General features: G+C 39.8%; 1 long non-coding RNA gene across 2 annotated transcripts in view; it reads right to left on the bottom strand.

Moving 5' to 3' along the window:
- LOC123976035 overlaps positions 1-26,321 on the bottom strand; it is a 33,880-nt gene that overhangs the window by 6,018 nt on the left and 1,541 nt on the right. For both annotated transcript variants that reach the window (XR_006826224.1, XR_006826223.1), the window contains exons 2-3: positions 20,829-20,882; positions 10,460-10,539 (exon numbers count right to left, since the gene is read on the bottom strand). This is a non-coding gene — a long non-coding RNA (uncharacterized LOC123976035). The remainder of the gene's footprint in view (positions 1-10,459; positions 10,540-20,828; positions 20,883-26,321) is intronic.

Genomic DNA, 26,321 nt, shown 5'->3' with positions numbered 1-26,321 from the left:
GGGGGGGGGAGGTAGAAGGAGGAAAAGGAGGTGGAGGCAAGTTCACATGCAGCCCTGTGCTTCAGGACACACTGATACTAACGTCTGAACACACTGTCATTATCTACCATGTCTACAGAGAGCAGCCAGCGTGTACAGATAGTTTACTTCAGGGATTTTTATGTCTATGACTGAATGAATGCAAACAAAATTAAACTAAAACTATATTTGTGTAGAGTTTAATTAAGCTATTAAGAGGTCGATAGAAAGCCAAGGCCGTAACATACAGCAGTTTAAATTGTATATTTTCTAACTGTTGAAATCATGGGGGGTGGATCCAAGCTTTATATACAATACAAACAAATTAACCCCTGACCCACAATAAAAGTATTTAAAATATGAGCCCTCTAAAGGTTTTCCTTCCTTCTGTTTTCCTGGTTTTAATGTTACCGATCACATTCCGGCGTAATGTCGTCTGAAGAGATGTTCTGTGTTTTTGTGCATGGCATGCTAAGAACGCACCGAAACAAACAGCTATTGATAGTTGGCTCCATACCCCATTGGACTGCACCAAATAACAAATCAAAGAGCACTGCAGAGCAAGGTGGGTATATTGATGTGTGGATTAGCTGGACCTCAACAGCAAAACCTGATTAGTATTTCAGATGTTTTAGATTTAAAGTCAGTGCAGAAACTGTTTTGTAGCTTGTTTTCATGTAATTATAATTATGAGCTAGAATTTGAATTTGTTGAAAGAGAAATGTTAGATTATTCCAGAATTGATAATGGATTTGATCTCTACAGTAGTGACTGTCCGTACATCTCTTTTGTCAATCAATGCAAAAAGAAATATCCACCAGACCTTTAATAAAACAGTCCATAAAAAGTAAGAGGTAAAAATAATATTCAAATGTATTAAACTATAAAGAATATACTCTGTTACATGTAAATAAAATTAATTAACTAATTTGTTTAATTTAACTCTAAAAACTATTTGGCATCATTTCCTTTATTACGTTTGTCATGTTTAACATTACTGGTAGCAGTAAAACTGTTAAAATATATGAATACAATTAAAAGTCAGTCAATTTTACACCTTTGTCAGGTCAGTCTTCGTACTTACCAATCCAAGGGCCATTAAGGGTGATGGCACTCGCATGAAGTCTGGGTGACACCGCAGGGAAAGCTAGAAGGTTGTACAGTTATCTCCATGGCTGTTTATTATGCGAAACCATACAACCAACTACCTCACACTGCAGAGCACTGGAGCCAGGTTAACGCTGGAGTCTGTTCTTGTTCCATGCAGACTTTTCTTTTACTTCTGTCTGTTTTTGTCTGTCTGTCATCCGTCTCTGTCTCGTTTCATTCATAATCTCATATTTTTGTGAAAAAGTTGTGTTTCAGATGAACACAAGCATTATATTTTGGTCTGTGGCTACATGATTAAAGTTTAATAATGTGACACTGTTGGAATTAAGAGGAGTAATGGCTAACTAACTGCCCTCAATGCATTTTTGGGGATTTGTCTCCCTCTTGTGGGTAGACGCAGTACACAGTCCCCCCCTCCCACCCCTATCCAGAGGCCAAGGCTGATCTTCGCTGTGTCTGAATACAAAGACAAGCACTTAACCTGTAGTTGCTTACTGTGGGCGTCTGCCTGACCTACTTCTGCAAGTGGAGCTGGTGGATTCTTCCTTATCCTCAAAGATTCGATTCAGCACTATGGAGCACACTTCATTGTCTTCTGTTTTCATTTCACTGAACCAGTAGTTAGATTCCAGTATCAGTCATGATGTCTTAAGAAACTTGATATTATATATCACATGTCCAGCTCTCTTTGTTGTGTGGATTCTTTACTTATTGTAGTATATTAACATAAGATGTCTGACCATAAATATGCTTAAGATTTAATTATTTAAGGCTGCAACTAAAGTTTCTTTCTCATGATCAATAAATCTGTTGTTTTCGCTCCAAAACCAAAACCTATTTACTTTGCTATCATATAAGACAAAGAAAATTAGCAGACCATCAAACTGGAGAATTGGAACAGCACGTGTGCTTGACAAATTACAAAAGCGATTGATTATCAAAACAGTTCAGCTCTGTTCAAAATAAGTTGAAGCAAGCATAGACATATGATGTTATAATTTACAAAGTGCTAAAGTAGCCTATCAGATAAAAACATTAAGTTAAGTTTGAATAATTAAATACTGACGAGCGGCACCGAAAACATGGCCACCTTGGCGGAGGTAATTATAGTTATTATAGTCCTCACAGCTCATTTCGGCTACGTTCAGACTGCAGGCCAAAGTGACCCAAATCCGATTTTTATGCCCATATGTGACTCAGATCTGATCTTTTTATGACGATGTGAGCAGGCCAATTCACATGGAACTTGATCTTTTCCAGTTCTGAATTGGGCCACTTCCATATGTGGTCCAAATCCGATACAGGTCGGATTTTTTTAAATGCGCATTTGATGCGACTTTGACATCACTCTAGAGCAGCTGTTATCACAGTTGCGCTGAACGAAAAAGCTCCTCAAAAAGCCATAATTAAACATGTGGCTCTCTTCCTCCTCTACCTTGCTATCATCTGCTCACAGATTCCCTTTCTTACACGGGGCAGTTGCCCAGCGCCAGAAACCGTAAAGAAAAGAACAGAAAGTTGTGAACACTTGTCATAATTCGGGAGAAATGTGACCCGTGAGTACAATGAAAAACAGTAGTCTCCCGCGAGCTAACCAGATGTATGTTGCTCCTTGTTTACTTCTGTAGCCTGCAACAGCGTGCTGCGTGTGACGTCGTGTTATTCTTCTGCGCATGCGGGTCACTTTCAGGCCGCGGACAGTATACACTGGGGTCTGATATGGGCCACATTTAAACACTAATGTGAACTGTCAAACAAAAAAACAAAAATCGGATTTGGGGAAAAAACTCGGAATTGAACATTAAGGCCTGCAGTGTGAACATAGCCTTAATTAAGGTGCCACGATGTAAATCTCCTATGGTGCTTTCTGACCAAAAGCGACGAGAGCGTAAAGACGCCTGCAGCCGCGATTTCCTGTCGGGCGGTGCCGGCGATGCAAAGGCAACACGAATGAATTCGCGTCAGTTGAATATTTTCAACTCAAGCGAAAGTTACATGAGCTGAGTCTCGATAGCCTATCAACCTTGAGATTGTCCGTATGTCACTGACGGCTTCAGAGCGTTGTGTGGAGAGGGCCAGGCAGAGCAGGCGATTGAAAATCTGCTGGCCAGCGAAGAGCTGCTAAACTTGGGAGAGAGGAGCAGGGAGCAGCGCTGCAGCTTTTGGACAAAAAGGATAGTAGGATTGGATTCTGCTCTGACAACTATTCCGTTTGCTCGCGGGAGGAGCTCGGAGTGCTTTTATTAAATTAGCTTTTTACTTACGTTTTTGGGATTACAACATTGATTTATCTTCACTCAAGCTTCTCAGCAGCTAGATTCCGTGCACATCCGGTTCCAGTGTTGTTAGCGTTGTTTTGCACTACTTCATATGTATATAAAAACCAGACAAAACTGGACATTGCTGGGAGAAAAAAAAGCGAAGAGGTTTAACTACCTGGTGGGTTCAGAAAACATATGTATCTAACTTTATTCCAGCTATCATACTTTACTGTGACCAAGTTAGCATAGCATAGCCCTGATCGATCCGAACTCCCTTCAGAAAACAAACATTTTAGAAGTTGTTGTCCTGCTGTCTTGCTGACAGACCTGACAAAGCATGAATTCATATGTTTAACAAATCTGCATCACATTGTAGTTATTTCAGCATCAGCTTGATCCGTTTATTGCTATTTAATCACAGCAAAATGTTTACTTTGGGTTCATACAGTTGTAGCAATGGCGAGTTGTGTTTATTCGTGTTGTGTGTGAACACTCAGCAGTTGTCCAGTGATAAAACCCCCGCGAGGAGAGCGTTGCGTTGATTAAATTCACGTTTGGTCTGAATGCCGCATTAAAGAGGTGGTATTATGCTTTTTGGCTTTTTGCCTCTCCTTTATTGAGTTATATACCTTTTTGGTGCATGTAATAGGTTTGCAAGTGAAAAAGTCCAAAGTCCAGACCAAAGGGAGTTCCCATCTCCCACAGAAAACTCTGGTCTGAACTGCTTGAAAACAGCTTGTTTGTATTCCAGCCGCTTCCCTTTCATCCCTGTGACGACATAGGGATGAAAGCTAAATGCGCCTCATATAACGCTCTCCAAGTGGCTACTCCGACACGCCCTCAAAAACACCGGTGGAAAAACACTGAGCTGTAGCACACACCTCTCCTCTCCCTTCCAAACACTAGCGACCCTCCAGGCAGTCAATGGACATAAAGTTGTTACTGTGATGTAGAGACAGAGCTCAGTTAAAACTTTATGGATGAAAGATCCATTTGTTACAGATTAATAACTCACCACTCTGAAACTCTTGCTCCAGTCTATGTTGCCAAGCTGGTTGGCAACATATATAGCTGAACTGCAGCCATGTTTGCCGGCTTCTGACCTGCCCTTCTCTGCTTCTGATTGGCTAGTAGTCCTTAACTAGGAACTGCACACGTGCATCTCCCAACAAAGATCATTTAGAGACAAGATGTATCACTCCACAGCTAAAATGAAGCCTTCAACACAGGGTGAAAAGAGGAGCTGCAGCAATGTATGGCAAAAAAATATGGTGTTTTTTTGAAAATTAAACAATGTAAACCTGTTCTGGTACAACGCCTAGATAAGATTATGAACATGAAAATTAGCATAATACCACCTCTTTAAACAAACTCCTTCAAAATTTGAGGTCCGCCTGAACTCTCAGTTCTTTTAAAACTAGGATTTTTTGTTTTCCACTGGGACAATTAATTCATATCACTCACTGCACTGTAACTGCAATGCAATTTTTAATTTTTTAATGTCACAATTTAGTGTTTTATTCAATTTCTGCTACTTTTTTACCTATTCTCTCATATTTATATGTATCTGTCCATATTGTGTTTCTTTTATATCTTTATGCCTTTTTATGCCTTGTGTAAAGCACAATCTCTTTGTTGTTTAAAGGTGCTATAAAAATAAACTTGCCTTCCCTTGCCAATGCTTCTAATGAAGTGATTGTCTAATTGTGTGAAACACCCTTTCCAACAGCGGCATCGGGGGAAGGTACATCTAAAATGTTTGTAATTTTCCGACACAAACAATCCAACAATCACGAGCATGTGGCCAGGTGTGCAGAGTGGTGAAAGGGTTTGAATGTCTCTCTCAAGCTTTTTTATTCACTCTTTAACTATGTATACCTGAGCACAGCACATAAATGGCTTCGAGGAGAGATTGACAGAAAGTGTGCTCTATTATTACTAATCAAAACAAACACAACACTTGTAACTCATGTATGAGCGTATGAGAGCCCTGGTGGACTTGGACAAATGTATCTGTAAATTGCAAACAACAATCATTTGTGATCATTTGAGAAATATGACGCTGTCACTGCTTGTGATATGTGTGCTTGCACATCGATTTTGTGAAACATGCCCGTGGTTCCTTTGGAGCATTCTGAGACCTTAAAGGTGGGGTAAACAATTCTGGAGAAATCCAACAACCTGACAAATACCATGATATAAAGCAAACGACGACACAGCAAGTAACACAACCAACGTTAGCTAAGTTGTGGGTTAGCAAACTGGCGCTAAAGTTGCTGCTGTGAAGCTAATGTGCAGAGAGGATGAGACGCACACCAGCTCCAGACAGTAATACTCAAAACTCTCCTGCTATTATAGCATATATATTATAACATCACAACAACAGCATATCTCAGTCAACTAGAAAGACATTAATACTGTATATGTTATCTGACAGACAAATCACGGCTGGAATACTGTTGTGTGGTGGGGTGCGAGCCACTTTGTTTCCCATTTACAGTGCCAGGGCTGTGTACAAGACTTTTTTTTCAGCGCACACACAGAACCGACAGCTAGCGAACCGTGAGGAGAGATTCACTGAATTTGACAAAAAGACGTGTACTGGACTAAAATCGTTTTAACCTTTAATCCTAAACCCTTTTTGTGACAATCACACAAAGGTTAAAATATTCTTCGGAGAGCGATGTGCACTTAAAAAGGCAAAAGTGACCTTCGAGGTGGATTATCATCAAGTGTTAACTAACAGAATAGTGGCAGTAGTGAGCAGCACGTCACTGCCATCGGGTCTCGTATTAACAAGGGCAAATGCTGTTACACATGTGAAGCACCCTAGAGAGACCAGTTAGTGATACTTTTTACAGTTCTTTCAGCCATAGATAGGTCAAATATGAGTGAGTACATGAATTAATGGAAGAAAGAATGAATGTGAGTGACTCGATTTCTGCAATTTAAACTGTAAATACAGATAACTGTATTATTTTATCTACATCCAGTTAATGTTTTGCCAGTGTCTTTATTTACTTTTCCCCACATCAGAATCTCAGGAATGGTGTCAGACATCTCGACACATTAAAACATTATGAGCTGATTTACACTGAATTTTAATATGGAACATTCAGGGTAATGCAGGAATTGGTGCATTATAGAGCAGTTTTCAGTGTAACAAATAGGATCTAATGGGTGAGTAATTGGATGACAATTTGGAGTAACAGCACTAGCAAGTCTCTCTCATACTCCATAAATAATGGGGCGCACCCACACATTCGACATCTAGCTGAGGTGATCTCCTGCAAAAGCAGCAAATTGGCTGTTGTTAGCAGTCAATGGCGGTGTTTTGACACTCCTCCTGTGCGCCTCAAGGACTCATTGATTACTTGACAGCTGCTGTGCAGCTGAGTTGCTCGGCCTCCTCTTCAGCTTGGTCAATGCACCAAAATTACAACCTTGAAGTCTTGGACAATTGGGGCCTCAGTGACAAAGCTTCAAACACAAAGGTGGTTTGTTCGTGACTCCTCAAAAAAGCAGCTCACTCCTGCCAGGACTATAACTGCATAATCATATGTGTTGCATAGCACAGTCTATAAGATGATGAATGGCTATGTTGGGTCTTGTTTAATTACACTATGGGGATAAAAACAATTTGTAATCAGTCTCAATTTGTAACATTTAACCATCATCAAATGAAAAAGGAGCTTTTGAAGTGTTAACTTCAAAAGCTACGGCAGCACCATATCCTTAATGGAGACATAGATTGTTTTTTTTATTGGCCAGCTTCCAAATGCAAACCCATTCACCTCGCCTCTCTCCACTGCCCTCTGCCATGCTAAAAGTCCACCCTCCGCCTACCCTTCATTTTCTTTCTTTGGCCGTCCTCCCGCCTCTCGACGTGCCTCTTATTTGTCCTTCATCACCAAACATTTCAGGCCTCAAAATCTTTTACAACTTTTTTCTTTTTCTTTTTCTCAGACAATCTCTCTGTTCATACCCACTAAATCTCCCCCCCTGATCCCCTTGATTCTGCTCCTCCCCTTTTTAAACCTCTCTCACCGTCTCATTCGCAGTCGGATCACGCATGAATGCGGCATGGTTGTGCCAATGCCAGCTCTTTGCCAATCTGCCTGGGTGAGTTTGTGTGCCAATATGAGTCTGGTGGGAAGCCCCTCCACTGGAGGCCAGTGTGGTGTATAAGCCACCACCCTGGCCTCTGCTGGTGTCGGGTCAGGTGAAGCTTTGTGGGGATTACAGTTCAGCCTCTTGAGAGGGCAAAAACAAATTAATCATGTTGAGCCAAAGTATATATCTAGGAATGCCTAAAAAACAAAATATAAATGTTCATTACAATAATCCAAAGGGTATTTATACACTGACATTATTTCAGCCAAACATGACAACATAAAAATTTAGCACAGGCGCAACAAAATAACGCCATTGCTGAACAAACTGGCAAATACCAAGATGGCCATGAGAAGAAGAGTTACTGTTGCAACAGAAAACTGAAAAAAATTGATGCTGAGCAGAACTAAATATAAGAATCGTTATGAAGTCAGCCAAAAATTGTTAGTAAATTAAGTGGCTACTTTCCCCCAAAAAAGGTCATTACAGCCAGTTTTTACATCATGCTTGTAACAGTGTTTATGTAAACCTCTCAAATTTAATTTTGTGGCAATTCAGTTTGTTAATATCATCTAAATTGTTGTTATCACATCCAATAACACTCTGGGTGTATGGATTATCACGCACATGATCATCATGTGTTAATCTTGCCTAACAACAGCTGAGACAATACTGATCAATAACATATTGTTTGTCGGTCATTACTGCTAAAATAATTAAACTCTTATTTTGAAGGAATATCCATTGCATAAGTTTTGGGTTTTGTATGAAATCTGGCAGCCGAGGATTATCCATTAAGACGACTAGAAAATCTTTACAAAAGTTCAGGTTTGATAAGAAGAATTCATCTACTAAACTGATGGTAATTGATAATAAACATATTCAAGAAAGAATTTAGTTAATTTCGTTGATGCATATGAATAGAATATTGTTTCAATATATAGTTTTTAAATTAGCAATTCAAAAGAAATAATACAGATGATCAGTTTGGGAAAGAACTGGTTGTGAAATTAAAAGTAAAAAAGTGAAATTCTGAAATCTTGCTGCTTATTTTCACCTAAAATAAATTTAAAATGTATGGCCATATTGCATGACTTTTAGGACTTTTATTTTCGACACAATCAATTTCAAGATTGTGGGAAGTGGTGACAGGTTAAAACAATGAGTATTCTGGTCTTCAACCTTCAAAATTGTATATTAAAATCAGAGAGGAAAGACCTCATGGTATTTGACAAGAGAAGCGTAACCAAAAACAAAACTGATCACTGAATGACTATCTGGAGATGTCATCTGCCTTGCAACACATTTCTGTCAATTAAAGTGAAAACCTTTTCCTTACAAAAAAAATACAAAAAAACGTTGCTGTGAAAGCTAAAAGATTTCAGATGACTCTCCACCACTCATCGTCTTTGAGAAGTGACGCACAGAGACTATGGCACCACCCAAACAATGTGGGGGCACGGAGGAGCAAAATCTGCCCAGTGACAGCAAATAAACTGTTACGTCTGGCAAGTGCCAGCTCGACAGGAATGCAGGTCTCAGACAGCGGTTCTCAAACTCAGGGCCAAGGACCGCTGATGGTCCATTTGATTTTGCAGAAGGGCACACTCTGTTTAGATAATAATAATTTGATAATTAACTGAATTAAAAAAAAATCCAACAAAACGTAAAACAAACTATAATATACTATATCTAAACTATGGTGAGTGACTACGTGATGAGAAAAAACTAATATATGGATAGTCAAACAAATAGATAAATGTACAAATAATGAATGAACGATTCAAAATTCAGCTTCACTAGAGCCAACAGCATAGAATGGGATTATTACTTTGTAAATTCTATTTATAAGGAAGTCATTTGGAGACCCCCTGTCCCCCTCAAAACTGGATCTGTATGCCGGACCCAGACCTGAGATCCCCATCGATGATCATGCATGTCTTAAGTCGGATGGCAGCTTGGTGCAGGGCCAGGATAAGCATCCACTACTCACAAACCATAAATTATTAGCTCTCTCAAGACAGAATGAGATTCTGTAGTGCAATTTCTACCAAACCCCCCTTTATTACCCTCGTCGTACCTTATTTACAAAGGCAGAAAATGTTACCATGGGAACACACTACCAGGCAACCTCAGTGGCTTGGCACGATGCCCAATGGTTGCTAGAGCACTGTTGTCAGTGGCTATTGGGTCGACTAGTTTCCTGTCAGTAGCAGAGGAGAAGCGTGTTTTTATTTGAGTGTGCGTGTTCGCACCGCTTAATAAAATGTACACTAATAATTTAATGTTCTTATTCCATAAGAACCTCTGTACTATTCATGACCATAAAAAGCAGCAGGCTCTGACAATATAGTTCAAAACCATGAACTTAATATTTAATTATTTTAAATAATATGGGCCATTTTGAATTGGTTTTCTCTTAGCTGGTTGGACTCTGTGGGTGACAAATGATAGGAGGCAGCTTTGGTTGCCTAATCTACTCTAATATTTTTTCTTGGTTGAGTGTATGTTTGTCACAGACAAAGAAAAAGAGAGAGCATAATCATGCAAGTAGTTATGTGAGATCCCATGTGCAATTATGTTAATTAACATTCATAATAGCTCTACAATTTAGTCTTCCTTCAACAGGGTTTATTGTATGAGAGCTAACAGTTGGGAAGTAGTCTGTTTATAGTATATATATGAAATTTTCGCTTCAATACACATTTTCATTAAGAACAAATGATGAGATTATGATGAGAGTAAAAATAACAGGGACAGGAGGAGACAGAAAGAGACTGTCAGAGAAGAAAACGAAGCTAAGAGACATGAAAATGTCTCTCTGTACACCTGGAGCTGACGTTCTCCATCGCTAGCTCTGGTGTCTCAAGCTGTTTGCTCTCTCTTTCATTTCAGTCAAATTCAAAGAGTCTTTGTTGGTGTAAACGGGAAGAAACAGATGTTGCCAAAGCATTTACCTCACAACCGGGATCAAGTTTGAGGCTTTTCCCATGGCTCTCTTCTCACTGGGGAGCTTCTATGGTTGACCACGGCATTCCTGAAATCAGCAGAGTACCATGCAGATTATTAGCATACCACAGGATAGGAAGGGGAACATCAATAAACACTTTTAGCCATGAAGTTGGGATAAGTAAACAAATAAAGTTAGCCACCCAGACCCAACCTTTTTTGGGCTTATCCAGGCCATGTAGTCTGGTAGTGACATTTTCAGCAAACACATCCTGGGCTCAATCATTAAAGAATACTACAAGATAATTAAATCATAATGGACCAATCCCTGATTAGAGATGAAGCACTCGGCAGCACAAAGAACTGAATAGAAATGCAAGCATTTATGACGGAGGAAGCATCAAACCTCGTGTGCAGAGTATGAAATGGATTAACAAAGTGGTAAGATAATTGTGAGAATGAATACTGCGGCATCAACTAAGCATGAATGAAAGGGTGGTACAAAAATACATGTACAGCGCCGGAAACAGTTAAAGTCAACGGTGATGAATAATGCATTAATAATGCTAGAAAAATACATCCGACATAAATTAAACAGCAGTGAACCAAACAAATGCAATAATTATGACATGGCAACACAATGAAAGACAACAGACGGATATGTGCGGCTTTTGTGTCGGTGTGCGCTCAACAATTCCCACATGCGTACGTATATGGGTCTGCATGTTCCTGCCTGCATTCACTTAAGGAGAGCGGGTATTGCCTGTGGTGCATCTTATCTAATATTACCAAGAGGAAACACAGCCTCTCCCCCTTGCCTCTTCCTCCCCCCTCACTTTGAACTAAAGCTGCTGCTGGAGATGCAGTCTGACTGAGCACAGCATGTCCTGAAAGGAGGTCAGAGGGCAGGAAAAACAGTCTGGTGTCATGGCAACTTGATGCCACGAACCAAAAATTTGGAGTGGCAGTTGGGGCCGTCAGAAAGGTTGGTCAGCCTGTCATGGCTTACTGAAGACGGCATTATCTACTTGGATAACTGCACTAAACATCGAGCCTTAAAGAATAAAATATTTCAGTTGTAGCTAAAGCCTGATATATTTTCTCCTTCTGTGTCCTAGATCTTAAAAATAAATCAATGAGCCACAGTGGGTGACATGTTCCTTAATTACCATGAACATGACCACTATAGTTTATTTTGAGTGACCCCCATGTCATGGTGGCGTAAATCCTCACTAGCACATTCTGCAGCTGAAAAGAGTCCCTAACAAACGCACTATTTACTCCTCTGTGAGTTTCATTTGAAAGAAACTACAACACAGCCTCCTCATTGATTCCGGTGTACCAACGCAGAGGGATCCGACAGAAAAAACGCAAGGATGTTTGGCAAAAAGTTGTAAAGTTTTTTAAAAGACATTTTTAGGGGATTTTTCTCCCTTATTGGACAGCATGCGATTGAAAAGGCAAACAGGAAATTGGATTGGGGGAGAGAGAGGGCCATGACATGCAAGAAAGGTGGTGGGGGTGGAGTCAAACTGGCAATGCTGTGGTTATATGGCATGCGCTGTAACCATTCTGCCACCAAGGTGTGGCAACCTGGCCATACTTTTGACAGACCGCAACGCAACATTGTCACACAAAATGCTGCATTGGCCATTCAAATACATGCAAGCGCACATTCCTTGTAGATTATTTTGTAATGTGAACTCCGTATTTCTACTGTTACCTTGTGATTGTTGAGTTGAAAGATAAAATAAACTCAGCAGTGAACAGTTTTCATAGTGTTATAAACCAGTGTTCCTCTTTCTGTGTCTGACGAGCATTCAAACTCACAGATCTGTTACTCAAGCTGGACTTCCTGGATTGTATTTCATGGCTCACTGGTACCTGAAGCAACACACCCGACCAAAGCAGCCCATTGTGCTGTTTTAACGCAGGGCCATTTTTGGACCGCTAACACAATGTTAATTTTTGGTTTTATATGGGGTTTGTCAATGGTAAGAAAAATATGGATATTTCCTTGCGATGTATTCAACACATTTTCATATATTACATTTTATTTCTGTATAATTGAGAATTGTTTAGGTTTTTGCTCTGGACCTTTAGTATATTATAACCCATTCTTACATTCTTCTGTACTCCTTATGATGCAGTTTTTGGAAAGCCCATAAATTAACATAGTGTGGTCTTAAACATGATTGACTTAATGTGATAATTTTATTCTGAAGACTGAAGGGTTTTCAAGAAATACACAATTACTGCCACAAATGACATCTTGGCTAACGTAGCTCTCTGAACAATTGCCACCAAACTAAATTCCTCTCATTTGTTACACTAATGACTACATTTCAGTAAACCTGAGAAATGAACTGCAGCTGTAATTGTGTCGCCTGCCGGTGCCAGCCATAGGCTGCCTATGTTTTCATCTCACTCCTGAGGTGTTGGATCAATATGGAATCCAGGTTTCTTTGTATGTCATTAGCTTGTTTGATGCTTGAGCTGAGACCTCTCACAACTTCATGTTTTCAGCCTCTGAAATCTCTCAGATGAAGAGTGTGTGATTGCTGGCGTGTCTGTCTGCAGTGTGGGTGTGTGTGTGTGCATATTAACCTTTATATCAGATTACATATAACAGGCGTTTTTTTTCTTCGTGTAGATGTTTGTGTGTGTGCGTGCACGTGTGCTGCATCTGTACGGGTGCGTGAATGAGGCTTGTGTACGCACGGTGTGTGTCCTTGTGTTTGTTCAATGCGGCAGAGGGTGGAGTGGCAGATCAATAGGAAACAAATGAATTCAGATCAATATTAAGCCAGGGAGTGAAGAGGAGAGAGAAGGAGAGACTGAAAGCGAGTGAGTGGGGTGATGCACCACAGAAGAGGAGGAGGAGTAGGAGGGGGAGGAGATTTGGTGGGTTGGAGGGGTGATGTGTTAGCAGCAGCACAGCGACTAACTGTACACTTGGGAAAGATCACTCATTTCTCCAGCCCAAACCTCAGTGCTTTGAGGTCACTGTTAAAATGGATGGTTAAGAGAGGTAGAGGAAACAGATAGACACATGTGAGCAGTGGTGCCCAGCATTCTACATAACAGGTGGTTTTGTGTTTTAGTGGACAGTGGTAGTCAAATGAGACTGGATTTGAATATGGTCAAGCGCAATATCCAAATTGCAGAAGCTGTAATTTTTTTGATGAAGGTAAAATGTGTGACACAACAGCATTAAAAATCAGGGACTGTAGTGCTGCAGTACTAACCATGTTCTCCATGTTTGTTTGGTACGACCCCAACAAATGTCACATCATCATTAGCTTAATAATGAAAGTTTGTATGCAAAAATTATCATCCTATTTTCAATTTCTGTCAAAATAATCACAAGAGGATTTTTTACTAATCTCTATTTTTAATCTCACTGAGACCCGGTTAAATAAAGTTACGTATTTTTTCTCTTAATTTTCTTTTCTTTTCTTATGGAAAGCCCTTTAAAAGGTGCTCTAAAAATTGCGTATGATTAAAATAATGGTGTATAAACTTTAATCTAGTGTGTCCCTTTTTTTCAATCCACTCTTTCAAACATTTTTCAAGAAATAGAAAAAGCAGTAATGGTTTTTGTGGCTGACAACAATCAACAATCATTTTAATTTTGTTATTGCAGTATTTTAGTAATACACGCTGTAAAACTGCCTATTTTTTTGATCGAGAACAGTCTGTTGATGACTGCGATGAAAGGGTCATGGCTGTAAATAAACAAACCTTGATCTCTGATCTCACAACAGCAACATCTGCCACACAGCAGCAGTAATCACCGTAACCCTTCAATTCCATGTATTGCTGCAAGGTTTGGGGAGAACTAAGATCTAACATTTTGGTACATACACAACTTACACTACTACCAAACAATTAGTAGGGTAGTTATTTTCATTGTCAATGAATCTGTTGAGTACTTTCTGCGTTAATTGATTTTGTTTTGTCTATAAAATGGCAGAAAATCGTAACAAACTGTCTGTTGTAATTTCTGTGAGCTCAAGGTGATGTTTTGAAATCGCTTTTTTTGTGCCTGGCCAATAGTGTAAAACTTGAAGATATTCAGTTTATAATTATATGAACCAGAGAAAAATATTTGAGAATCTTGAATCAGAGAATGTGTGGCACTTTGTTTAAAAAATTGCATTTGATCAATAAACTGATCAATCGAAGCTCTAAATGTTGGGTTTTAGTCTGGTTTGTACTCACAAAAAAACAAATACATCAGATTTGGATAAAGAGTTCTGGTCTAAAATGGCAGATTTCTGTCTAACAGCACATGTAAGGTCCTCTGCTGAGATATGATCCACCAGTCGACTACATTTGTCTAGACTGCGACGGAGAATCCACCAGAGATTTGATTGAGTATCATATTTCTAATGTTGTAAATTTTATTTTGAGCTGAGCAATACATATATCACCACAATACAGGTGATGGATTGCAGCAGTATCGATATCATCCTCTTTGACGTTTACCTTTATGAGTGTCGTTAAGTATTTGTGGTATTTATACCGGCTACATGGGTTTACAATTTTTGCTACATTTACAGTACAGTCCTATCATTCATTTTCTCATTTATCAAAATCTTTTTACTAGTGAGATATATCATGCCAGAGCAGGGATTTCTGCCTATGCTTAAAAAAATATTTGAGATTTATTTGCTTCAGAGCATTGGCTTGAAATTGCAAACAGGATCGTCTCGGCTATAAGTATCTGCTCATCTCTTGTCAGTGAGATCAAAAAACCAAGAGCCATTTGGGAGTCGGAATTGAATGAGACTTTTAAGTGATGGTGGCAAAAACAAACACATGGGTGCTGAGTGCTTGTGAACGGGCACTCTTCACTTCCAGCTTGGAGATCCTCGGCTCTTGAGATGGATTCCAATGATAAATGCCTCAGATTTGAGTGCAGTACCTCTTAGAGAATATACAGCATGCTGTAAGCGATATTGTTTAATTGAAGAGGATACCTATAGAAATGGATTCTGGAGAAATCACCATTTGGCCTTGAAGAAAAGCATGAATGGCACAGGGACCAATGAATACTATCATACAATTTTTAATTATTAGTTATTATAATTTGCACACTGCATATTTTTTTGGAGAGAATCAGGTTAAATGTAACAGCCACTTTCATTTCACCTCAAAAACTATGATATGATTCATAGTTGATCATTTACGGTATGACCAGATAAGGGTCCAGTGTGCACAATATAGGTTCTTATTTTTACAATTCCAGTGTAAATTCAGGCTGTACTGATAATCTACATATGCAGTAAAATAACACAAACATGGGTGAGGGATGGCTGGATATGAAGGTGAAGTAATAAAATATTGGCATTGTAACATGCTACTTTATTCACACTGTGACTGTGCTCTCCTGTCATTAAAAATGTATGAACGTTGACATATGATGCAATTCACATCATTATAATTATTATTATTAATTAAACAGAGACGGCAACTAATGATTATTTTCATTTTCAATTAGTCATTTGGTCTCTAAAATGTCAGAAAATAGTGGAAAATGTCGCTCACGGTTTCCTAGAGCTGAAGATGATGAGTGTTACTTTTGACCAACGGGTCAGTTAGGAAAGTTATTGAATTTACTATCATAGAAGACAAAGAAACCCCTCAAACATTCACATTTGAGAAGCTGGAACCAGTGATTTTCTTTCATTAAAACATGACTTTAACAATCAATCTATTATCAAAGTTGTTCCTGATCAATTTTCTTACAACTGACTATTCATCTAGTTGTTTGAGTTCTACATTAAATGTTAATATAATACGTTCCATAGCCGTCTAACCTGGATTTTGGCTGTAGCCATAATTGTATCACACAATTTTCTCTCACATCAAAGAAACAATTCCTCTGTCAGCCATGTTTCCAATCATACATCTCATTGTCTTTCATTATGTTTCTCTGTGCTACATAAATGCTACCATCGCTTCATATGAATCATCTTAAATTGCATATTTTGTAGCACCCAATGGACCCAGTGGAGCAAAGGAGGGCGTGGGTGAGAAGAGCTGCAGCAAGTGACAGCTTCCTCCTGAGTCAATCTCTCAGACTTGCGTGGAGAAAAATGTCTGAAGCAGAGAGCTCAGCAGTCCTTCAACTACATCACTGTCGCTCATTTCACCCTTGTTGAACTCACACTACCATTTCCACCTTTGGCAATTTCGCACCGCGAGTAAAGTTGAGAGACAGTGACCATGGATACAAATGAGATAAAGAGGGACGCAGAGAGATAGACGCTGCAGATAAAATGTTAAATGTGTGTGTATGTGTGTGCGTCTGTTATCAGAAGAAAGAACATTAGAGAGGAAAAGAAATAGAGATATCATATGTAGGACAACAGACTGATGTTTATTTTCAGTGTTGACTATTCTGTTTTTTTATTGCTTAATTGTTTGGTATATAAAGTGTCAGAAAATAATATAAAAATTCCCATCACAAGCTCAAGATAACGTCTTTAAATGGCTTGTTTTGTCCAACTGTGTTAAACTTAACAGACTTCACTGACAATGATAAAGAGAAAAGCTAAAATTCCTTGTGTTTGATAAGCTCAAACCAGCAAATGTTTGGCATTTTTCCTTGATGACTTAAATCATTGATCGATTATCAAAATTGTTGTCAAAATAGTTTTCTGACTTGCCTTTTTCGCTTTTCATGCAAAGGCTCATTTTGTATCCTAACTTAAGTGATAGAGAGAGCTACAGACAGACAGAGAGAGAGACAGTGAGAAATACCTGAGGCAGTGATGTAGAACTTCAACTCCAACTAGACACGTCTGCTAAAAAAAAAAAAAAAGCATGGAGAGGCAAACATCGCCATGTCTCTCAGCTTTTTCTTCCTCTCTCCTCTTTAATCTGACAGCCCACCCCCCTCTTTCTGTCTCTCTTACTCCCTCTTTGTCTCTCTGTCTCTGCCTCTGTCCCCCTGAGCTGTGTTCTGTGTGTTCCATCCCCACCTCCCTCCATCTCCCTGCCTCTAATGTGCTTTGGCGTGTGTTACCCACGGGTGCTTGCGCGCTGCTGCCGCCATCCTAAAGCCGGGTCAGGGGGGCAGCTGAAGCGGCGCGATGCTGTCCGTGACATCATCAGTCACTGCTATTATTCATGCCTCACCTCCCCTCACTGTCTGAAAGTGCCAGGGCTTTAGCTGCTTTGGTGGCAGGCCGGGCGCACACACACACACACACACATACACACAAACAAACACGCACACAGATTTACACACATGTTGTCAGAGCTAAATAAAAACAGATTTATCCCCAAATTCTGTAAATCCAATTTGGAGATTTTTGTTTCCAAAAATAGGTCAGGCTCGCACATAGTTGAGATTAAAATAATTTTTGTATAAAATATTGATGCTTCATTGCAAGCAATTGCTTTGTCATAGTAGGTGTTAGTTTCCGAAATGTTGAATATCTTTTATGGAATTAAACTCTTAACACTTAACCTAAATGGACTATGAGATAGCATTACATTGCAGTTAGTAATTCAACACAAAATAGCTGATAATCACAGTTATGTGTTTATTAATGAACACATTAATCATTTAGCAGATGAAATGTTTAGAAATAGAGAAACATCATATTTTCCCAAAGCCCAAGTTGACATCTTTAGATTGCAAAGGTGACTAAGAAAACCAGCAAATATTCACATTAAAGAAGAAGGAACCAGTGATTTTATTTTGTATTTTTGCTTAAAAGATCACTAAACCATAATAAATCACCAAAACAGGATAAATTATCTAAATATCGAGTAATCCATTAATTGACTAATCGTTTCAGCTCTAAATATGTGCTTTAATATATGTATCATTTTGTTTTATTAGGTTTCAGTAGCTGAAATGCTGAATATACATTTAGGGAATTAAACGCTTCATTTAATAATTCAGTTTTAACCTTAATGGACTACAAGATGGGAATGACAGTCAATAATTTAACATGATAGAATACTTCAGATGGTGTGGTACACTGTCACTCATAGAAAAGTATGCTAAAAAACCTAATGTATATATACATGAATATTTTTTAAGGCAGCAACGAATGACTATTTTAATTATTGATTCATCTTAAATTTTTTTCAGTTGCTGAATTAAACGTTTAGGCCTATAAAATGTCTAAAAATATTGAAAAATGTCCAACACAACTTTATAGAGCAAAAAGAATAATGTTTGGTAGTTTTGTTATGATTTATGGAATTCAGACAGCCAGTTTTGACCTAAAGGGATTAAAATGAAATGTTAATTCTGTTTAATTCTCACTGTTGTTAAAATACCTAATGTGGCAAACCCCCAACATCTGTCATCCATTTAAAGTGAAACATGCTGCTTTATAAATTGCATAGGATCAGTAGCAATAAATCCTCAAAGGTTTTATATGTATAATGTGTATGGATGTATGAGGAATCTCCAGATGGGGCTGCCCATACCCCTCTGCATGACCTGTAAGACTGTGCACAGCCTACTGTGTAAAAGCAGAGAAATGTGCTTCCATTCAGTGTGCATGTGTGTGAGGTTCAGACTGTGTCAAATCACCGCATCTGCCTTCAGCAGAAACACTCCTGTACCTTGGGGTCTGTCTGTCACCTCCGCTGTCAGCCAATAAAGAGGTGAGACTCTGCAAACTCCTTCACTCAGGAATACAGATAGCTGGTATAAAACGCTTGGCCTGTGTGTGGGAAGGCACTGTATAAATCATACATGACCAGCACCACCAGGCACCATATGCATACAGTACGGCGTTAATAACAGCCAATGTATATGGCTGCGTCTTTTTTGTCTCCCTCCCCTGCACTCCCTCCATGTCCTCTTGAAAGCACCTGCAGCACTGAACTCAATGTGCCACAGAAAAAGACAGACAGGGAGAGACAGACTCAAAAAAAAGAAAGGAGGGTGAAGGGTTGGGGGAATGGATAAACCAGACAACAATGACAGAATAATGCCGTTTGGAGTATAAATACCTAAAGGCAAGAACATTCGCAGACGAAAATTACGAGCAAAAATTGCATGGGGACAAATAAAAGACATGAAAAACATGAGGCAAAGTAGGACGGCAAATTCGACGGCGTGACGGAAAGACAGACAGACATATTAACTAAAAGAGACACGAGAGAGACAGAGACAGACAAATAGTGAGCAGGAAGAACAAAAGATGAAATGATGGGAAGGAAGAGAGTGGAAGGGGATAAAGAAGGACAGACTTTGAGCCAGACAGAGGAAAATGAAGAGATACAGAGAGAGAGAGAGAGAGAGAGAGAGAGAGAGAGAGGCAGGCAGAATTAGAAAAAGATAGAGGAGGCCAATGAGACAGAGGCGCAGGGTGGCAGTGCGCATGCTAAAATAGGTGGCAGACTCTTGTCAGTGCAGTGACCTAGTAGCGCAGGACTGAGGAATTCTGCCTGTCGACCCGGACACATTCCTCCGGTCCTCAGACTTTAACCCATGCCACACCGCCATACAGTGCTGCATTGGCTTACATGGCTTCTCTGTTCCTGACACATGAAAAATATTACCTATATTAACAAGTCTCTCACATGCTACTGCCCCTACACAGTTTATAAAGCAGCATTAACAAGTCCCATTTTGAGTGGGAGCTGCGAATGATGAAAAATATCAGCACAGCTCAGCAGCTAGCTCTGAATCAACGGCCTGTGCCGCCTGCAGAGATTGTGTGTGCATATGTGTGCATACGTCCCTGCAAAAACACATTGTGAAAAAATATCAGGGCAAGAAGGGCTCTATTGTGTCGCAGAGGCAGAATGTAGCTCTTATTCTCCTGCTGCTGGACCGGGGGCATGGGATGACATCAGCACAAAGACAAAAATGTAATGTGAGGCATCTCCAAAGCGAGCTTCAAGGCTAGACCACAGGCCGCCCTTTATACCCGCACTCCCTCACTTTTCAACAGCATCTGATAATCGGGATGTGACCAACAGATGACCCTTCCACTTGTTGCTTACTGAGATAAGTCACAGCCAACTGTGTTACACCAAACTGACTCAAATAGGCGTGCCAGCAAAGTGGAAGATTGTCTGCTTGCTGCTTCTACGTAGGCCCACAGTTAGCACATATCTGTGAGGTTAATCACGACAGAATGACTCAGGGAACAGTAATTCAATTATTCTGATGGTGCATCGACATTTCGATCGGGCCACGGACTAAAATGGCTGACCAAGTGTTCCTAACTGCTGAGTGCCATTAAGCAAACATCTAGTCAGTAAAGCACTTGGTTTTAAACAAACCTATACATAGACTCAATCTCTGGGGAGACATGGAAAGTACAGGATCTGTTGCTTATTCTTGATCACTTTTTAATGAAACAAAATGTTCAGTAAATACTTCCTTACCTGATAAAAACCACATCTTCAATGAAAAAGTTCAGGTTGTCTCAGAGGCGCAATCTGAAAAACAGATACACATACATATATTATTTGCATTATAATTACTTTGTGAATTGTAGGTACTCCATAAAGCATGATTTATTTATTATTTATTCCATATATATGATTTATGAATCGATTCTGGATTATTTGTCTTTAATTTTTGTTGTTTAATTGTCTGTTAAAATGAATCCAGCCCCATTCTTCACTTTAATTCACTCGTTACCCTTGCTGTATATTTAACCATATGATTACTTCAATCAAATGATTATCAGCTAGAGAATACATGGCCTTACATCTATTGTCTCAATAACCTCCATTAAATATAACCCTCCTGATTCGTGCAGTCAGTTCATTGTACAATCTGTATTTCACGGCAGGCCTGTAAGGATGTTGTACTGGCACGAGTCACTTTGTCGGTTTCCAGCCTAGAAAAAAACAAATTCAGCAGCACAAATTCAAACCTGCTAGACACAATGGCAGCTTGCATGGGAATTCCTGAGGTCTGTTCGATCCATTACTGTATGCTGCGGTTGAATGTCATCAATTATGAATGAGAAACACACGAGATTCACAGAGGGCTCGTCAGAGAAGCAGGGGTCATGGCAGTGGGGCTGTAGTACCTTGAATATTCGTAACTGTGTGAAGTCAGATCTTTGCACACTTTATAAGCAAACCAATTATTATTATTTTAGATTAGAGGTTGAATTCAATCAGAGATGAGTAAATAATTTAAAGTTGAGTAAGAACAAAGAGGTTAGCCTTTAGCTTTAGCAGGATAAGATGAGTTTTGCCAAATTACAGGGGAATGCCAATAAATTTTACAAATGAGGCAAACGGCCTGCAGCAAACTGTTCCTACAATTGGCCAGATTATTCTGTTTCCTCAGCCTTTAAGTCCATATGTGTGGATACTGCAGTATCTTTATGCAGCCAGGGCCTCTTCCCCTTTAAGGCCCAGAGTGTGTTGACCCTGCCAGTGAGTTCATACCATAAGCAGACCCATATAGCTTCTCCTCCAGAGCCCCTGATCACGACCCTGCTGAGCTGCCGCCTCGGTTATGTAAGATTACATAACACCAGGTCTGTCTGAGTAATATTTCACAAACCTGGAGGTCCACTACACTGGCATTAACATCAAATCCCCTCAGGAGTGGAATCAAAGGTGCTAGGCAGGGTGGTAACGTAAAAATCAAATTTGAAAACAAATAAGAGCAAGTTATGGGCTATAACTTGCTCTTATTTGAGCTATGGGGGGATTTGTTTCTCCTAACCTTCCTGTGTCTTTGGCAGACATCAAAGACTTTTCCCTTCATTTTCTTGAAAACCACAGTGGAGGTCAAAGAAAGGCTGAGCCTAGGACACTACTAAACAAAAGCATCCTCCCCCTTGGCTTATCACAGAATACAGTGATGCCGTCTGCCCATAAATGTCATATCATTGTTTTAATCAAATCATTGCATATGGATTAATTTAGCACGCATTTAGACTCTGAACATTGTTAGAAAACTAGGCCAGTAACTGTTATCTAACAGCCTCGGCTACACAATTTGCTAATTATTTCCACCCATATCTAAAGTATGTTTTTTAAAAATGATTGCACTGTTTTTAATCCACACTTTTTTGACAACCATGTCCTCACTTATCTTCAATTACCTTGCTTTATTCACAAAAAGATGATAAGACAAGATTTTAAATGACAAAAATGCCAGAAACTCGCACAAACAATCGAAAGGTGTTTCAGCGCTTATCGTTTAAAGTAACACACCAATAAAAATCATTGTCGGCGGAAGAACACACACACACACAGTCCCCTCGGAACGATACCAGTGGACAATCTTGGATATAGATAACAATTGTGGCAAGTGGTAGAGTAAATGTGGGCAGCGATAACAGGAGGCTATGTAAATAAAAAACAGAGCAGGCAGATATAACACAGGAAAGGGAAAAAAGAAAAGGGAAAGAGATATCTGAGGCTGGTACCGCAGGAGAAAAAGGTATACTCAACAGAGGTTACAGCGGATGGACTGCAAATGGACGACAGCAGACTTGCGTTATAATGTATGCCTCTGTGTACTGCCCAGCATTAAGCCCACTCTACTTACAGTACAATAATGCATTCAAGCAATACAATACTGCCGATATCTGTACATTGCAGATACGCAGTAAAAAGCCTCCGTTTATACCTGTAACTTCGCCACATCAAACAAAAGTAATCCCGCCCAAATGCGCAGGTTATAAATATTAAAGAACTTGTTGAAACTGACTCCAGTTTGTTACTTCGCTTACGCCCTGGAATAAAACCACCCTTATCTTTTGTTGATACCGAACCACATCTTGCACCGTGGGTTTTGTCTTTACAGGCGGACCAACAGATAGATTGGGGATACCCGGATGAAGGGATGGTAGATTGGATAGAAAAAGAGGGACAAGCATGGGAGGAGTAAAATATGCAATGAGAGAAGAAGAAAATCCTGCCGTACTTACAGTATTTTTACCTCTCCATTTCACCTCATTCTAGCACTTCTGTGTATTATATAACTACAACGTTGCATAGTCATTTCGTGAATACGAAACATGAAACGTGATTGTGCAAATCCACGCGTGCATAAGCAGGAGTGACCGTCCAACACTGCCGGCTCCATTAACTCTGAATCACGCCCCAACATACTAACAAACACATGCACAGACACACAGATACGCATGACTAATACAGATAGATACACACACAAATGCACACACCCTGCCTCCTTCATGTGCTAGCCTCCCATGCATGGGCCCCCTAAAACTGGGTCCACTCAGTGACCCGTTCCAAAGCCCGCATCTAAATGTGAGCAGAGGTAATCTTTCAAGCAGAGGCTAAGAGAACAGTGATAACCCATGATAAAGAGTAGCTGAAGGAGGAAAGAAAGACAGTGAAAGAGGTGGAGCGCAAGATGGGCTAGACAAACAGGATGGGGGGATTAGCGACCTAGGGAACACATTTTTCAAAAATAAAGCAAAAAGCAAGGTGGGGGAGAGGAGAACACTTTAAAGAATAAAGGAAAAGCAGAGAGGATGCATGTATGGGAAAGGAAAAGGACATGTACATACAGTATACTCACAGATGAATGGGGGGTGACCGGAAAAATTATAAAAAATCATGTCAAAAACCAAAAATGAAAGGCGAGCAGAGAGCGCAAGCAAGTTTGAAGAGAAGTCCAGTTTCTTCTCATTCTGGAGTTTTGTTTTTTCTCCTTTTTCCCGCGATTTTGGCAATTCCTATCCAGCCGTCCCTCCTTCCTAAGTCTATCCCCTACTGGTCCCCCTTCTTCTCTCTTCCCCCTCCTGTTTTTCTTGCCAGTGCCGGTACTCTTTCTCCTACCTCTCTCTCTCCCTCTCTTTCTCTGTCTTTCTCGCTTTCTCCCGCAGACCATGCTCTCCATTTTCCCCTCATTCTTTGCCTCTGTCCCCTTCATCTGTCCATTCATCGGACACTCTTTTTTTCTTATACTTCAACCCTAAGCTCCCGCTTCAGAAAACAGAAACGATTTTAAAAGAGGCTTCTAAACAGTTCGAGTTCTGACTTGAAGAAAAAAAAAACAATGAAAAAAAAATACTGCAGAAGAATAGAAAAAACTGTTTTCAGGAAACGGATAAGCAGATTGTGGCATTCAGGCAACGCAGGGACAATCCACGGCCTGCATTTTTCAGGGGCGCCACGCATAGTTAGGGTGAAGCGTCTGCGGGATGGTGCCTCAGTAAATGAGCGCATAACCAACAGCAAAGACTGGCAAGCAAGAGAAAAAGAAGGGGGAAAAAAACGAGCTTGTTGCGGTCGGTCTCCAGTGAAAGTGGGTAGTAAGCGCGCGTGAGGGGAAGGAGTGGGAAGGACTCCGGGGTGTGTGCATGTGTGTGTGTGAAGAGGTGGGAGGGGAGAGAAAGGAGAACCAGCAAGTAGAGAGAGAGAGAAACTGGGGGTTCGTGGAGAGATATCCGAGAGGGAGGGATAGAGGAGGAGTGTGTCGGTGGGGAGGAAAGAGGAGGGGGCAGGAATAGGAATACATTTTTTTTTTCTTTTTTATGCTCACGGTATTCGAATTTTGTGCTTTTCATTTTGTTTTCATCCCTCTGTTCCAAGGCTAATACCTTCTCTTTCTGTGAGAAGAAAACAGAGAGGAAGAAAAAAGGAGAGAAAGAGCTACTGTGTGCTTTGTCTCCCGCCCCTGCCGTTCCTTTTCCTGGTTTTCTTTCTGCTCTGACTCTCCTCTATTCAGCCTATTTTCTGCACGTGCACTTGAACTCTAAATCCTGTCTGCTTTCCCCTCCCCTCTCTCTCTCTCTCTAACTGCGCATCTGTGTGTCTCTGCCTCTCTCTCTCGCTCTCTCCTAGGCAGAGGCTTGAAATAGAGGGCGAGGGGGACAAAAAAGGAGAGAGAGATGTTGAGGGGGGGGAGGGGAAGAAGCTTAGACAGGCAGACACAGAGAGCACAGGGCTGCTCTGTGTGTGTGTGTGTGTGTGTGTGTGCATGCGTGCGTATGAACATGTCTGCACATTTGAAAACACACATTCATCTACCTTGGCTTTGGATGCAGTGTTTCACATGCTTTTGGTAATCCGCATTTGATGGTTAGCCTACACACCAGAAAAGAAGTACATGACTTTTTTGGGGTCAAGGAAATAAATAATTAAAACAGCGGGATTTTCTATTTTCAGCAGTTTGTAGTGTCAAACTACGCTTCTGACAAACTACTAAAAACAAAGAAATTCTTTGGAGGCAATATACAATATAATTAATGCTGCAAGGAATGATTAGTTGTTCGTAATTAATTAATCCCCCTTTATTTTCTTGATTAATCATTCAGACAAATATGTCACAAATAAATGAAAAGTCTTATCTCAGGCTACCAGAGCCAAAAAGTGATGCCTTCAACCTGCTTACATTTTTTAAATGACGAGCAAAAAGCCAAAGGGATTCAACTTACAATGGAACGAGACACAGAAAAGCAGCAAATCCTCACATTTAAGAAGCTTTTTTTAAGCTGATTGTTTGGTATTTTTATTTTATTTATTTCAAAAATTACAAATAAAATGACTGTATTTTATTTTCAACTGACAAATCAACAAATTGACTAATTTCAGATTTATGTATTTTATTATTAAAAATATATGTCATATATCCATTTTAAACTTCAGTGAAAGCATGCAATTATGACATGCACACATCAGATTGTATTTGTCTATAACTGTGGGTATCTTTTAATACTAAAGAAAATAGTTGATGAATTGATTAATTCATCAATAAAATTAAAACCTTCACAATTCTGATAAAGAATAAATAATTAAATTAAATTATTAAGTTAGCATCTGCTGGTCACATTGAAAGTAATACTAGCTTTCTGTGTTTGACATCAGTATGCAACAACCAATCTGCAAGTTTACTTGCTACATTATGCTTATTTAAGAAAACCTTGGTCTTAT

This window comes from Micropterus dolomieu, linkage group LG09 (genome assembly GCF_021292245.1).
Source record: "Micropterus dolomieu isolate WLL.071019.BEF.003 ecotype Adirondacks linkage group LG09, ASM2129224v1, whole genome shotgun sequence".
Lineage (NCBI taxonomy): Eukaryota > Metazoa > Chordata > Actinopteri > Centrarchiformes > Centrarchidae > Micropterus > Micropterus dolomieu.
Note: the sequence above shows the minus strand (reverse complement) of the source record. Positions and strands in the feature narration are given on the sequence as shown.